The sequence below is a fragment of the Petaurus breviceps genome, unplaced genomic scaffold (assembly GCF_028583685.1).
Source record: "Petaurus breviceps papuanus isolate PSGF00001 unplaced genomic scaffold, PetGlider_PUasm1.0 76, whole genome shotgun sequence".
Taxonomy (NCBI): domain Eukaryota; kingdom Metazoa; phylum Chordata; class Mammalia; order Diprotodontia; family Petauridae; genus Petaurus; species Petaurus breviceps.
In genome coordinates, this window is record NW_027186473.1 from 21946949 (window position 1) to 21964482 (window position 17534).

The 17534-nt window shown below is 35.8% G+C and overlaps 1 protein-coding gene across 2 annotated transcripts in view; it reads right to left on the reverse strand.

Moving 5' to 3' along the window:
* Window positions 1–16641, reverse strand: part of LOC138174745 (small ribosomal subunit protein uS2-like) — a 653351-nt gene extending 636710 nt beyond the window's left edge. The window contains exon 1 of one of the 2 annotated variants that reach the window (XM_069105042.1): window positions 16506–16641. The gene's annotated coding sequence lies outside the window, so the exon portion shown is untranslated. The remainder of the gene's footprint in view (window positions 1–16505) is intronic. The other variant, XM_069105041.1, reaches the window with a different exon arrangement.
* Window positions 16642–17534: the final 893 nt, after the last annotated feature.

The following is a 17534-nucleotide window of genomic DNA, read 5'->3' on the forward strand; positions in this document are numbered from 1 at the left end:
AGAGAGAGAGAGAGAGAGAGAGAGAGAGAGAGAGAGAGAGAGAGAGACAAAGTAGTTTGCTTCAATCTGCATTCAGATTCTGTACTTCTTTCTCTAGATACGGATGTCCCTTTCCTTCATGAGTTATTTTGGAGTTGTCTTTTAACCTTGCATTGATGTGAAGATCCCAGCCTATCAAAGTTAGGCTTCACACATACTATGTGTCTGTAATTGTGTATAAAGATCTCCTTGTTCTGCTCTCCTCAATCAGCATCAGTTTATATAAGTCCCTCCATGTTATTATGAAGTCTGTCAGTTCCTCATTTCTTATATTACAATAGTATTCCATTACATTCATATACCACAAGTTGTTTAGGTATTGTCCCATTAATGGACATCCCTTTGATTTCCAATTCTTTGCCACCATAAAAAGAGCTGATATATTTACATACAGGTCCTTTTTATCACTGCTATGATCTCACTGGGATAAAGCCCTAGAAGTGTCATTGCTGGGTCAAAATGTATGTACTTATTTATAGCCCTTTGGGCATAGTTCCAGATTGCTCTCCAGAATGGTTGAATCAGTTCACAATCCCACCAACAATGCATTAGTGTTCCAATTTTGCCACATCCTCTCCAGCATCTATCATTTTTCTATTTTGTCATCTTAGCAAATCTGGCTTGTGACATGTAGTACCTCAGAGTTGTTTTGATGTGCATTTCTCTAATCAGTAGTAATTTAGAGCATTTATTTCAAATGCTTATAGATATCTTTAATTTCTTCCTCTGAAAACTGCCTGCTCATATCTGTAATGCCATGCCCAGAAGCTTTCCAGAGGACTGCTACTGTGAACAGCTGTAACAGGAATGTAAATTTTTAAAATCTTCCCTGCCCCTAGGCTAAAGTGCACCTGGAGCCTGGGGTGGGAGGCTTGTTTTTCAGTAGATACTTTTTGATTGGCCAGTGGGTCAATAAGGTTGTTACATTCTCTGAGCCAGGAGAAGGCTGTATAAGCCCTGATGTGTAGCTTTGTTTTGGGGTTCACTTTGAGAAGTGTTCTGTGATTTGATCTGGATTCTGGGAAGCTGTTGTTGAGAGCCCCCCTCTCGGCTTTGAAAAACCCAGATGTTGAAAACCAGATGTTGATTTGGTATGGATGCAATGGTTGGACACTTTTGGAAACCTGTCTACTTGATCTGTTTCTCTGTCTTGATGATTCTATCTGTATACTCTGAAGTTTGGGGTGCTGACCTTTTTCCCCTGAATGAGGAAAACAATACATGTTTGACTGATTAAAGTAAGCTTGTTAACCCATTCTGAGTTGCTTTCCTTTGTCAAAGCAGATCCAAGAACCTGTGTTGGCAGCGACCCTGGGGATGCTTGGGGTGCTGGCTGCTACAACAGCTTTAAAGATTCTGATTACACAGTATAGTGAACACTCTATTTATTCCATAACAAATAAAATCAAGACATTCACAGAAGAGCAAGGTACAGCATTCACCATATTACAACTTATATTCACAACAGCTTTTCATTAAAATGGCCACATAGTTTTCACTAAAGTGGTCACAATATTTAGAACAAAGAACAATGATCTCAAAGTACAATAGTCAAAGTTTTCCACTCATGGCTCAATAGTCCAAGTCTTCCACTAATGAGGCAAATTCTTGATTAACTCAATCAGTCACTTATTCAGGAATCAATTACTAAGTATCATACACAAACCCCTCCATCTCTAGGTCTCTAGTAAACTAAAATTTCATCTTTACCCAGTACCTAGGTAGAGGTCTTTTCATCTTGACTTGGGGCCTGTTCTCAGATTCCCTGGATCCCCTTCCACAGTCTCAGATTCTACCTGAATTCACCAGATTGTCACCTGAGTTTAATGGTAGACAGCTCCCAATTCTTTGTCCAGCTCTCTGGGTAGGTCCTGTTCCACACTGAAGTTCACAGGGTATGGTCCATGTCAGATCCTTCACAATTTCTCCTGCAGGGAATGAAAAGCTCAAGCAAGCCACAAACAAGGTCTCAGCATGCCAGTCTTGCTTCCTCAGTCACCTGGGCTCCTGACTCCTGGCTCCTGGCTGATGGCTCCTGCCTCCTGGTTCCTGGGATCCTGTCCAGAAGAAACTCCACCACCACAAGTTCTCATGAAATTCTGGCTCAGTTCTCCATTCTCTCTTCTGTAGCTGCTCTGCCACCAGATGCTGGTCTCAAGAAATTCTAACTGTGCCTCTCTGGGGCTTTTCCTTATATACACACAGCATTAGTTTCCTTTTTCAGCCATCCCCTTCCTGTAACAGGAGACAGGAGCTCATACCTTCTGTTTCCCCAACAGAGGCTTGATCACTTACTAAGTGCTAAGTGCCTGCTACCTTTACCAACAAAAGAGATCTTCAAATTCAAATTACATTACCATTAAATATCCTTTAATCATTTATCAATTGGGGAATGACATGTATTTTTATAGATTTGACTTAATTCTCTGTATATTTTAGACATTAGGCCTTTATCAGAGATACCGGTTGTAAAAATTATTTCCCAATTTTCCACTTCCCTCTTAATCTTGGTTACCCTGGCTTTAATTGTACAGAAATTTTCAATTTAATGTAATAAAAAATTATCTGTTTTGCATTTCATTATACTTTTTTACTTTTTGTTTGGTCACAAAATCTTCTCTTTTCTATAAATCTGACAGATAAACTATTCTTTGCTCTCCCAGACTGCTTACAATATCAGCCTTTATACCTAAATTGTGCACTCATTTAGACTTTATTTTGGTATATAGTGTAAGATATTGGTGTATGCCCTATTTCTGCCATACTATTTCCTAATTTTCTCAGCAGCTTTGGTCAAATAGTGAGTTCTTATCCCAAAAGCTGTGGTCTTTACATTTCTCAAATAGTAGATTACTATTGTCATTGACTTCTGTGTCTCCTGTACCTAATCTATTCTACTGATCCACTTCTATATTCCTCAACCAGTAATAAGTAGTTTTGATGACTGCTACTTTAAAATATAGATTAAAATTTGCTATGGCTAGGCCATCTTCCCTAGCATTTCTTTTTATTAATTCCCTTGATATTCTGGAAATTTTGTTCTTCCAAATGAATTTTGTTACTATTTTTTCTAGCTCTATAAAGTAAATTTTTGAAGAATTAATTCCAATGGCACTAAATATGTAGTTTAATTTAAGTAAAATTGTCATTTTTTTAATATTGGCTTAATGCAGCCATGAGCAACTGATGTTTTTTTTTTTTTTTACAATTATTTAGATGTAACTTTATTTGTGTGAGAAGTCTTTTGTAATTGTGTTCATATAGGTCCTGGGTTTGTTTGGCAGATAGATTCTCAAATATTTTAAGTCTACAATAATTTAAATGGGATTTCTCTTTCTATCTCTTGCTGTCAGATTTAGTTAGAAATATATAGGAATGACGAAGATTTATGTGGGTTTATTTTATATCCTGCAACTTTGCTAAATTTATTATCTCAAGTAGTTTATTTTTTACTTGCTTCTCTAGTATTCTCTAAAAATATCCCCATATCATCTGCAAAGGGTGATAGTTTAATCTCTTCTTTGCCTAATTTGATTCGTTCAGTTTCTTTTTCTTCTCTTATTGCTTCTGCTAAGATTTCTAGTACCAAATTGAATAAGAATTGTGACAGTGGACATCCTTGTTTTACCCTTGATATTATTGGAAATGCTTCTAGCATATCCCCATTACATATAACACTTGCTGATGTTTTTAGACAAATGCTATTTATTATTTTAAGGAACACTCCATTTATTCCTATACTTTCTAGTGTTTTAATAGGAATGGGTGTTGTATTTAGTCAAAAACCTTTTTCTGTATCTATTGAGTTAATCATATGATTTCTACTTGTTTTCCTTTTGATATGATTGATTATACTGATGGTTTCCCTAATATTGAACCATCCTTGTATCTCTGAAATAAATCATACCTGGTCAAAGTGTATTATTCTTTTGACAAGTTGGTGTAGTCTTTTTGCTAATATTTTATTTAAAATTTTTGCATCTATATTCATGAGGGAAAATGGTCTATAACTTTCTTTCTCCATTTAGTTTCTTCCTGATTTAGGTATCAATACCACATTTGTGTCATGAAAAAAAAAAATTGGTAGGACTCCTTCTTCTCCAATTTTTCCAAACAGCTTGTAAAGTATTGGAATAAATTGTTCTTTAAATGTTTGGTAGAATTCACTAGTCAATCCATTTGGCCATGGAGATTTTTTTTTCCTAGTGAATTCATTGATGACTTGTTCAATTTCCTCTTCTGAGATGGGGTCATTTAAGTAATTTGCTTCCTTTAATCTGGGTAATTTATATTTTTATAAATATTCATCCATTTCACAAGATTATCAAATTTATGGCCATACAATTGGGCAAAATAATTCCTAATTATTGTTTTAATTTCCTCTTCTTTGAAGGTAGATTCTCGCTGTTCATTTTTGATACTCATAGTTTGGTTTTCTTCTTTCTTTTTTTATCTTATTGACTAAAGCTCTATCAATTTTATTGTCTTTTTTTCACATAACCAGCTTTTAGTTTTATTTACTAATCCAACCGTTTTATTAATCTCTCCTTTGATTTTCAGTATTTTTGGGTTTGGGGTTTTTATTTTGTTTTGGTTTTGCTTTTTTGGAGGGGAAATGCAGGGCAATTGGGGTTGTGTCTTTCACAAGGTCACACAGCTAGTAAGTGCTAAGTGTCTGAGGCCAGATTTGAACTCAGGTCCTCCTGACTTCAGGACTCTATTCACTATGCCATGTAGCCACCCCTTTTTCCATATTTCTAATTTAATATTTAATTGAGGATTATTTTTAGCTCTTTCAGTTGCATGTCCAATTTATTGATCTCCATTTTCTCTATTTTATTCATGTATTCATTCAGAGATATAAAATTTCCTCTAAGAACTGATTTTGCTGCATCCCACAAGTTTTGATATGTTGTCTCATTATTGTCATTCTCTTGAATGAAGTTACTGATTGTTTCTATAATTTTTGTTTGACCCACTCATTCTTTAGGATTTAGTTATTTAGTTTCCAATTAGTTTTGAATCTATCCTTCCATGGCCCTTTATTACATATTTTTTTATTGCTTCATGATCTGACAAGGATGTATTGAATAGTTCTTCCTTGATGCACTAAAATGGGAAGTTTGTATACTCCAGTACATGGTCAATTTTTGTGTATGTGCCATGTACCACTGAGAAGAAAGTATATTACTTTTGATCCCCATTCAATTTTCTCCAGAGGTCTATCATATCTAACTTCTCTAAAATTATATTTACCTGCTTAACTTATTCCTTGTTTATTTTAAGGTTAGATTTGTCAAGTTCAGAGAGAGGGAGATTGAGGTTCCTCACTAATATAGTTTTGCTATCTATTTCTTCCTCTAACTCCCTTAACTTCTCCTCTAGGAATTTGGATGCTATACCACTTGGTATGTATATGTTTAGTAATGATGTTGCTTCATTCTTGATGATGCCTTTTAGCAAGATATAGTTTCCTTCTTTATCTCTTTTAATTAGATTTATTTTTGCATTTGCTTTATCTGAGATAAGGAAAGCTACCCCTGCTTTTTTTTTCTTTTTACTTTAGCTGAAGGATAATTTATTCTACTTCATCTTTTTGCCTTTATCCCGTTTGTATAATCCTGTTTCAAATGTGTTTCTTGTAGACAGCATATTGTAGGATTATTTTTTTTTAAATCCATTCTGTGATCTGCCTCATTTTAATGGAATAGTTCACCCCATTCTCATTCACAGTAGTGTTTGCTATCTGTTTCTTTCCCTCCATTTTCCCCTCCCCTATTTATGCTTTTATTCCTCCCTCCCCACCTTAAAAGTTTTCCTTTTGACAACCACCTCCCTTAGTATTTTCTCTCTATCCACCCCATCCCTTTACCTACCCTTCCCCCTTGTTACTTCTACTAGCCCTTCTAACCATCACCCCTTTCCCTTCTTTCCCTTCTTATTTCTATAGGGCATGGTAGATTTTTATACTTAACAAACTATGTTATTCCTTTCTTGAAACCAAGCTGATGAGAGTAAATCTCATACAATGCTCCTCTCCCTCCCTTCTTTTCCACTAGTATAATGAGTTTTTCTTTCTCTTCATGTTAGAATCCCATATTTAACTGGTTATGTTATTCCCTCCTTGAACTAAAACCAATGAGAGAGTTCATATAATGTTCATCTCCTCCCCTTCTTTCCCTCTACCATAGTGTGATACTGTTGTCTCTTCTTGTGGCATAATTTATCCTTTTCTGCTTCCTCCTTTTCTGTTCTCCCATTACAATCCCCATATACAATCATATAATTACAATTATATGAATTTGTTTTTGTGTGTTTTCCTTGTTTACCTTTTTATGACTCTCTTGAGACTTGTATTTGAAGATCAAATTTTCCATTGAGCTCTGTTTCTTTCACCAGGAAGTTCTGGAAGTTCCTTATTTCATTGAATGACTATCCCCTTGCCTGAAAGATTGTGCTTAGTTTTACTGGATAGTTGATCCTTGGTTGCAGTCCAAGAGTTTTTGCCTTACAGAATATCATATTCCAATCCCTCTGATCTTTTAATGTAGAAACTGCCAGGTCCTGTGTGATCCTGACTGTGGTTCCATGATTGAATCATTTCTTTCTGGCTGCTTGCAGTATTTTCTCCTTGACCTGATCATTCTGGAATTTGGCTACAATATTTCTTGGAGTTTTCAATTTGGGATATATTTTAGGAGGTGTTGGGTATATTCTTTCAATAACTATTATGCCCTGTGTTTCTAGGACCTGAGGGCAGTTTTCTTTGATAATTTCTTGGAGGATGTTTTTCAAGCTTTTTTTTTGTCTTCATCATGGCTTTCTGGCAGACCAATAATTGTTAGATTATCTCTCCTAATTCTTAGATTATTATTCTCCAGTTCGATTGTTTTTCAACTGATATATTATACATTTTCTTCTAATTTTTCAATATTTAGGATTTTTTGACTGATTCTTGATGTCTCATAGAGTCATTAGTTTCAATTTGACTGATTCTAATTTTTAGTGAATTATTTTCCTCAGTTAATTTTGAAGCTCCCTTTACATACATACAGATTTAATTTTTACATATTTATTTTCTCTAGTTAGATTTTGACTCTACCTTTGCAATTCACAAATTTTACTTTTTAAGGATTTATTTTCTTCAGTGATATTTTATTTTTCATTTTGGCAAATGTAATTTTAAATGAATTGGTTAATTTATCTTCTACCTCTCTAATTTTGATTTTAAAATCCTTCCTGAAGAAATTAAAGATATCTATAAGCATATGAAAAAATGCTCTAAATCACTACTGATTAGAGAAATGCAAATCAAAACAACTCTGAAGTATCACATCTCACTGGTCATATTGGCTAAGATAACAAAACAGGAAAATGACAAATGCTTGAGAGGATGTGGAAAAATAGAAATACTAAGGCATTGCTAGTGGAGTTGTGAATTGATTCAACCATTCTGGAGAGCAATCTAGAACTATGCCTAAAGGACTATAAATAATTTCATACCCTTTGACCCAGCAATACCACTTCTAGCATTGTATCTCAAAGAGATCATAGAAATAGGAGGAAGACCCATATGTACAGAAATATTTATATCAGCTCTTTTTGTGGTGGCAAAGAATTGGAAATTAAGGGGATGCCCATCAATTGAGGAATAGCTAAACAAGTTATGAATGTAATGAAATACTATTTTGCCATAAGAAACAAGGAGCAGATGGACTTCATATTTACCTGGAGAGGCTTATAAGAATTGATGCTGAGCAAGAAGAGCAGAACAAGGAGAAATCTATATACATTTACAGACACAACATATGTGTGACAACCAACTTTGACAGACTGGACTCTCCTCAGCAATGCAAGGGTTATAAGTCAACTCCAAAAGACTCATGATGGAGAGAGATGTCTACATTCATAGAAAGAACAAAGTTCGAATGCAAGTTGAAACAAATTACCTGCTCCTCTTCTTTTTCTTGTTGGTTTTGTTTTCTCTTCCCCATTGTTCATTTCATCCAATACAATCCTTCTTTATAACTTGACTAATGTTTAATGTGAAAGTATTTGCAGATCCTCTACTTGATTGTATGCTGCCGTGATGGGGGGAGGGGAAGAAAATTTGAAACTCAAAGAACTATGGAACTGAATACTGTAAACTACAAGTAAATGAACAAATCAATAAAAAACAAAAGAAAGAAAAAAGAAAGAAAGAAAAAAAATACTTCTTGAGCTCTTCCAAGAATGTTTTTGGGGCATGAGACCAGTTCATATTCCCTTCTGTGTTCTCAGGTGTGAGTATAGAGTCAATGTTGTCCTCTGAATTTGGTAGTTCTTGCTCTCTCTATTAGTATTGAATAACTTTTGTTTTTATTTTCCCAGCTTCCTTCTTGCCCGTGATGATTGCCTATTACCTTACTTTTAAAGTGGATTTCTGCTTCTCAGATACAGAGGACTATGACCCATGCTTCTCAAGCTGGGAGCTAGGGGCCTGGTTATAGACTTTGTGTCCTGCAGCCTCTGGGTGTCTAGACTGTGGGCAAGGCCAGGGTTTTCAGTGTTTCCCCTTGGTTACCCTAAGGTTCACAGAGTAAATTGTCCAGGAGGGGTGTTCTGGCAACTTCAAATTTCCAGCTTTGTTCCCAGAGGCTAGAGCTCAGAGAGGCTCAGCAGCTGGTGGCTGGGCCATGCTAGTGTCTGCAGATTCCCCTGACTATGCTAAGGCACACTTGGGCTTCTGGTGTTAATGCTTGCTGGTTGCACCCCTCTGGGTTTTGGTATATCTCACTGGCCACCTGAGATGGGGCTTATTGGGAAGTCTCACACTCTTCACTTCAGGCTCCGCACAGCCTTGGTCACACCCTTCCTCTAGGATTTCCATGCCTGCCCTCTAGTTCCACTATTCCAGGATTTTACAGCAGGACAATAATCTCTGGGTTTTCAGGGTCAGAGTGGGGGAATAGAGCAGCTAGGGTTTACTCAGCCATGTTGGCTCCCACAAGTTCAGGTAAGTGATTTTTAATTTGATAGACCCAGGGGTAACTGCTGCTGCCATGGGTCCTGTGCTTTTTTTTTACCCAGCTCCAACAGATCCTCTATCCTGCCGTAAGAGGTCTGCGAATTGCCATTGCTATGGGTGAATCTGCTGGCCAGGGCTCCCTCTGGCTTTGCTGTGGTCTGGTCTCTTGTCTGCACTGGTGCAGCCCCTGTGTGCTCCTTGCTTCCCCTGCAAGTCCTACACACACACTTTGTTGGACTGGGAATCTGCCATACCCCATCTCCCAATGGATTCTGTCACTCTAAAATCTGTTAAGATTCACTTTTAGAGGTTACTGATGGAATTCATGGAGGAGTTCCTTTAAGTTCCTGTTTTCACTTCTTCATCTTGGCTCTGGGCCCCCAATGAAGCACTTTCAATACCAAAGAGAGAGTTTTATATTTGTACCTGTGAGTGATAGGGAATCAGTATCATTTAATGAGTAAGAGGGTAACAGGGTCAGATCTATGTTTTAGGAAAATCACTTTGGTGACTGAATGGAGAATGGATTGGAATACAGAGAGAATTGCAATACTCCAGGCATGAAACAATGTCACCATTAGAGTTTTGGCAGTGTCCTAGGAAAGAAGGAAGAGTATTTGAGAGGTATTGGAAATGTGGAATTGCCGGGTTTTGGTAACAGTTTAGATTTGGGGAGTGAGAAATAGGGAGGATTTGAGCATGACAAAGCTGCCAGCCTGAGGGATTAGGAGGATTCTTCTGATTCTAATTAATTCAACAACTTTGATTAAGTGCTGACTAGCTGCCCTATGCTGTGCTAGATTGTAGGGAGAGAAAAACAAAGAAACAACACAAAACACATAGTTTGCTTAACAAGCTTACATTCTCTTCTGCAAGTAAATGTTGAAAAGTAAAAATGAGTAAATAATTTTTTAAAAATGCTTACATTTTGCAGTGATGGGGAAGACAATGTGTATATGGATAAAGGATTTTGAACACTAGACAGAGGATTTTGTATTTGATATTCAAGTTTACAGGAAGCCACTGAAGTTTACTGAGTGTGTGGCAAGGGGTAACATAGTCAGATACACATTTTAAGAAAATCTCTTTGGCAGCAAAATGGAGGTAGTTATGTCTCCAGAATGCAGAGAGAGAAGAGTATTAAAGAGAATAGAGTGGTCAATAGTGTCAAAGTTTGCAGAGAGATCAAGAAAGAGGAGGATTGAGAAAAGGTCATGGTTTTGGCAATCAAAATATCATTTTTAATTTCAGAAACAGGATAAAGTGAAGAAAATTGGTTTTAAGGCAAATATAATAACCTTGGCTTTGTGTTTGGAATTTCAGGGATATATGGGACATCTAGATGAAATGTCCAATAGGGCATTGGTAAGAGGGAGCTGGTGTTCAGGGCAGATATTAGGGATGCAGTGAAATAATAAAGGTTTGTACATGATTTTAAAGTAATGTTTTCTTTGGAAAATACTCTAAATCTGGCCTGAGGCAGAAAAACATGCCATATATAAGTCTAAACATTTAAGTTAAAATTGGAAATTTCAGCAAAATGAGATTTGAGAATCTTTCCTCACCCCAAATTTCCTTAAATACTTTGGGATTGGCAGGGAAAGGAGAAAAAAAAAACCACTTAATCTGAGGAAACATCTAAGGAATTTATTTTAAAAATCCATAAGTCTATCTATCTATCCATTAAAAATTGAATTAAACTGGTTGTCTGGTATAATTTAAACTAAATCAACACTTTTTTTCACATTTCAAAAGGCAATTTCAATGTTTTATAAACAGCCAAAGAGGGATAAAAGCATTTGCTAAGAACAGAGAAAGATTTTGCATATTCTGATTGTCCCCTCTGCCTTTCAATGGGTGTCTTTTGTATTGACCCTTAAAAGCTGATGTATAAGCCAGGTTGAGTTAGGGTATCCCATTGGTCTTTATATTGTTATGGAGCTCCTGTTATCATTTTGTTCCTTTCTCCATAGTGATATGCTGAAAGGCAGTCTAGGGGTGGATTAGTGCAGAGTAGCTTTTTAATGATTAAAGAATGTCATATTAAAGACAGTCTACAATTGAATTTTACTGCTCTACAAACAGATTTGGTAACTTGAACACTTAAGCTTGTTAATCTTTCCAAATCTAGGATTTGGAATACACACACATATACATACACGCATATCTATACACACATGCATGTGTATATATGTATATGTATACATATATATAATATTTATAAACTTACATAGACACATTTAGGTGTATATGAATACTACAGAAAATCTTTAATATAAACATTTGCTTATGCTTCAGTCATGTTATCATTCACCACAAAGTTTTCAATTTTAATAACTTTAATATCCTTCATAACATATTCATTTTTAGCTGCTTAAGTGGGTGATGCCCATTTTCTTTGATGCTCTTAGTATAATATATAGTATAGTATAGTACCACTTGTATCTCTGAACTGTAAGCCTCCTTAAGCCATAGAGTGACTCCATAGCTCTGCTTGAGCACTACTAGCATCACCTCTGAAGGGCAGATGGTAATCATAAGCGACATAATTAGGGTTCCCTGCTGGGGTTTGATAAGTCAAACTAAGAAGGTAATCAAACTGTAGGTTTAGCTGTGGATTATAGTACATTAGAATTCATAGATTCAGAAGCTACCAATTAATTATTTGACTCTCCAGCTAGATTGTGCTAAAATGCTTTTCTGAAAGGAAGAGCATTTATTGACCTCCAGATTGAAGGACAGTGTTGATTTTCCAGTATTAAATAATTCTTTTAAAACTATTTTAAGTGTTAGCTCTCACTGTATGTAAGAAGACATGAGAATGGTAGCTGTTGAGCTTCTTGACCATGAAGTCTTCATGTCTTGCATGTTTATATAATGAGAATCTATGAGAATGGAGTCTACCTCAATGCTACTATGATACTACCAAAATAATGAGTTCTCTCTCTGTCTCTCCCTCTCTCTCTCCCTCTCTCTCTCTCTCTGTCTCTCTATGTCTCTCTCATTTTGTATAGGGTATGGAAAAAAAACATTTTTATTGAATTTTAAAAATATCTATCTGATAAAAGTTCACTTTTAAAAGACTCAAGAAAGCAATGACATTCTGGGCAAGCTAATAATGCCTAAGGCCCACATATACATATTCCAGGAGAACAAAAAGAGGAAGTGGTATTCCCAGAGGTACATGAGAAATCAATAAAACCAGAATTAGAACCCAAATTTACCAAAATCTAAGTCCACCTTAGATGAACAATAAAGAACTTTGTTCTGCAGATGATTGCCAATGTTTCTCTTACTCCTAAATACTATGATTCTGTGAACCCTGAGAAGGATATAGCTCCCATCCTTAGCCTCACTTGGGCTAACATGAACCAATTGCAGCAATAATTAGGTCTCCAAAGCATGTAGTAGTAACTCCTACTTCTTGTCTATCTCCTTAAAAAGGATTTTGTTTTGTTTTGTTGGTGGGGTGTTATTGGTGCATTAATTATTTTTGTGATCAAGTTATAATTGCACTCAGAAGGTGCACACTCAAGGACTCAAAGCCTTACATATTTCTAACCATTTGCCCTAGAGGAGCCTTGGAATATAAGAAGAACCTAGAACCAGAAGTGCTGGAAGAAAATCATAGATGTGGTTAGAGATTCAATAGCAGAGAAGAATTCAAGAGACAGCATGGAACAATGAACAGAAATTTGGATTTGGCTTCAAAGGACCTACACTCAAATGCTAGCTCAACAATTTCTTTCATATGTGACTCTTAATAATCCATTTTAGTTAGGCTGGCTTTTACTTTCTTAGTCAGTATTATGAGAACAATGGACTGGATATCCTCTCATGTCCCTCCCAACTGTAGATCTATGATCCTACAATCTCTGCAATAGAATTGGCTCATCCCATGGATCAAATGAAATATATTATCTATACATATACACACATACATATATGTACATTTAACTATATGTGCACATGCATATGTGAGTATATATGCATATACATTTACATACATACACCCATATATGCACACCTACACACAGTGAGGTAATTAAAACTGAGATCCAGTGTAAATATATGAGAGACTAGTGTTTCTTGACAAGTCACTAAGAAAGATGTATGGTCAACCTGAGCATTCTGAATGCAGATAAAAGCCCAAAGAAAGGGAATGGAACAAGTTGATTGGAAAACTTTAAATCAAAGACATGTCTGCTCCATCTTTTTAACATTGTTTGATTTTTATTCAAGATATCATAGATTTAGAACTGAAAGGACCACTTAGTTCACTGGTTGCTTGGCATCTTATAGTAAAAGCAAATTTCTTAACTAAAGATTCATTCTTTTTTTAGCAAAGCATATTCCCATCTCTCAATGTGATTTTTTCTTTTTCTGCGTAGTGCATTATAGATCACAAAACTTCTTTCTCTAATAAAAATATAAGAATTGACATTGTAGAACAGAGATGTGAGGGCATGAAGCAAAATAACTCAATTTCTTCTTATCTTGTTATACGTTTTCCTGATTTTTTGCCTCAATTTCCCTGCATATTATTCATTATTTACCTGCCCCACTATTAGACATCCATGATCGTTCCACTGTCCTATTTTAAGTATCTAAATCTAGAAATAAGTAATTGTTAAATGTTACTGATGTGGTTCATAGACATAATCAAAGACAGAATCAAATCATCATCATCATCTCACTCATTTATACTGTATCCTCTATATAAATGTCACCACATTTACATAATATTCAATAGGTTATACATATCTCATGTATAATTCTCAAAAAAAAAACCATATTCTAATGGAATCAGAGTAGGGCAGAAAATTATATCACAGAGAAGGAAAATGAAGTTCAGGGAAATATAATGATTTGCTTGGGGTCACATAGCAAATAAATGTTAATTTTCAATTAAACATTGTTTTTCTCTATCCTCTATTGGCATGCATTTTATAGAAAACTGCTTAAAATAATCTTACCTCTTTCACAAATGAGGAAGCCTAGATACAAAATGGTTAACTGGTTAATCCATTTGAGTCATTGTTTTATTTCAAACATCTAGTTAGTGAAAAATAAAAACAGAACTAGAGCCTACATCTCCTCACCCTCTGATTACTGATAATTTAATCTTCTTACTCCTAGTTTTACTGATTGTTTGGGTTTGTTTTTTTTTTTTTACTGTTTTTATGCTGTAACTTAAGTTATAAAAAGAGAGCAAAGACTCAAGGAGACACATTAGCTCGTGTGTGTGTATGTATTTCAGAGAATAAGAACTTTAGCGTTAAGAGGAATACCAGTTTCCCACTGAAATATGTGTTAACTAGTTGTTTCATGTGTGCCATCATGGGGTTGCTGCATCAGCATAGGGACATTGTTGTCTAAGTCTAGATTTCAGTTTTTGCAGGTTCAATAAATCAATAACAATTTAATGGATTGACAATTAGATGGGATCTATGTGCCCAAAAATCCAACCCTTCCATTTTAAACATAAGAGAATTCAGGATCAGACAGGATAAATGACTCTACTTTCACAGCTAACAAGTTTGTGAGGTAGTATTTGAACCCAACCTTCCCCTTAACTCCAAGTCCAGTTCCATATCCATCATTCTACTCTGCTTCCCACACCCCCATAATTTACCCATGATTCCCGACCAAACATAATAGCAAGAAACTGGGAACACCAAAATATTTTGGCCTAGAAAAGTATACCTACAAATATTAGAATAATGAGTACTTGCTGCATTCTTTTCCTGTTAGGAAATACCCTTGGGACATCTAATTAAATGGAAAAGTTTTTTTTTTTCTCTGAGAAAAGTTAGAAGTAAAAACAAGCATAGGGCCATTAAATTATCATTGTCTGATTTTTTTTCAAGTTGTACAAATATTCTTCATCCAAAATGTGTTGCTTTCTCTCTTAAGGAACAATGGAAATACAATAATAAATCATTACTATGTAAAAAAGTATTTTTCCTTTATCTTTCTTGGATCACTAAAACCTTTAGTCATCATTGACTTGTATCTTGTGCTTCATTAAACTTTTCAGAACTGTAGCATATTCTGAATCAATTATCTTTTCATTGGTGTTTCCCTGATGAACCTTAAGTTTTATTTTAACTTGCAAATATGTGCATATGCTTAAATGCTAAAAAATTCTATCATGCAATATGAAATATTCCTTTGATTTTCTATTAGTGTCTTGTTCCTTTAAAATGCAGTAAATGCATGCTTTGATGTTATTCTAGGATGGGGTTTCACAATGATTAGCTCTTCAGTTATAAATTCACTCACAGAGGACTGATATTCAATAGCCTATTATTAATATTCAAACCAAGAGTAGATTTTCCCTGAAAGATTTCTACATTTGCAAAAGCCCATATTACATGTGGTAGCATATTGTCAATTTCTTCTCCAAAGGGCAAAATTTCCTGACATTATCCTTAAACTCAGAGTACAAGCTACTCAGGGACATGCAGTCTTCAACATAATAACTACATAATACATTTTTCTTCTTTCTAGATAAGACTATGTTGAAAATTGCCTAAATTATTCCTAAGCCATTTAGATATCATATTGTATTGCTAAGGGAAGAGAGTTAGAAAAAAGAAACTATTCCATGTGAATTAGCATAGGCCTTCTTCCCCATTATATAAAGCAGACAAGCTTGTTTCCAGAACTAAAGAAGTAGGGTAAAAAAAAAAAGTGACTGGAAAAATAACAAAAGGAAATTGAAACTTCTCAATAGTGTCTACGACAATGTTACACAACCTTTTTGAAGGCAATGCCCCAATTTCTCAAAGGTGACCAAAACATATAATCAATTTTAAAATTTGAGTTTGAGTTAATAGTAATTGCAGTTATAGTATTTACAGGTAGATTTTTCATGGGCCTGAAAAAACAAATGGAGCAACCTTGAGATATGAAACCATGCATGGAAAAGACTTTAATAAGGTTTCTGTTTTCTATAAGCTATCGTTACTCTGACTTATTCAATATCCAAGAAATTTTTATTACACAAAAATTGCAGTAAAGTTTGATAGTCACTAAAACAGATACACAGTTAGATAAATCATAAGTTATTTACATCTTGGAATGTATACCCTAGGTAGTTTTCTAATTTATTTATCTTTTCCTTACAAATGTGTATTCATCAGGGGGAGGCTAGGTGGTACAGTGAATAGAGCACTGGCCCTGGAGTCAGGAGGACCTGAGTTCAAATCCAGCCTTAGATACTTAACACTTACTAGCCATGTGACCTTGGGCACATCACTTAACACTAATTACCCCTCCAAAAAGAAAAGAATATTACTTATTCATCATTCCGTGCTACCTGAAAGCATTGTTCCTCATTTCCATTGTAACTTTAAAGGGAAAGTTTAAAAATATCTGGAGCCCTAGATGTCTTACACATGAAGGAGTAGGATGTCCTCAAGTTTCTTCCTGCAGGAACCCATTTGGGTGGCACCAATTTGGACTTCCAAATGGAACAGTATATCTACAAAAGAAAGAGAGATGGCATCTACATCATTAATTTGAAGAGAAGTTGGGAAAAAACTTCTGCTGGCATCTTGTGTCATTGTTGCTATTGAAAACCCAGCTGATGTTAGTCATCCCATCCAGGAACACTGGCCAGCAAGCTGTTTTGAAATTTTTTGCTGCCACTGGTGCACGCCTATTGATGGATGTTTCACACCAGGCACCTTCACTAACCAGATACAGGCAGCTTTCAGGGAGCCTTGCCTCTTGGTGGTCACTGATCCGGGGGCAGATAACCAGCCTCTGACTGAAGCATCGTATGTTAACTTCCCAACCATTGAACTGTGCAAGACTCCCCACTTTGCTATGTGGACATTACCATTCCATGTAACAACAAGGGAACTCACTCCATGGGTCTGATGTGGTAGATGCTGGCCTGTGAAGTCCTACATATGTGGTACCATCTCCCGGGAACACCCCTGGGAGGTTATGCCTGATCTTTACTTCTACAGGGATCCAGAGGAGATTGAAAAGGAAGAGCAGGCCGCAGCTGAGAAGGCAGTGACAAAGGAGGAGTTTCAGGGTGAATGGACTACACTGACAGCAGAATTCACTCCTACTCAACCAGAGGTGGCTGATTGGTTCTAGGGAGTACAGGTGCCATCTGTGCCCACTCAACAGTTCCCCACTGAAACCTGGAGTGCTCAGCCAGCTATTTAGGACTGGTTTGCAGCTCCTACTTCTCTGGCCACTGAGTGGGTAGGAACTACCACAGAGTGGTCTTAAAACCAAGATCCTCTAATAGTTTTGGAAAAATGCTGATTGAAAATAAACATTAGTTTCTTAACAAAAGAAAATTCAGTTATTTATTTGTTTGCTTTCAACACTACATAGGAAATAATATGGTAACTGTACTAAATCTCTCTGATAAAGGTAGAGATGCAACACATACAGGATACAAATATATGAAATGACATATTCATTCCACAATTGATTCCACAACACATAAATGGTAAAA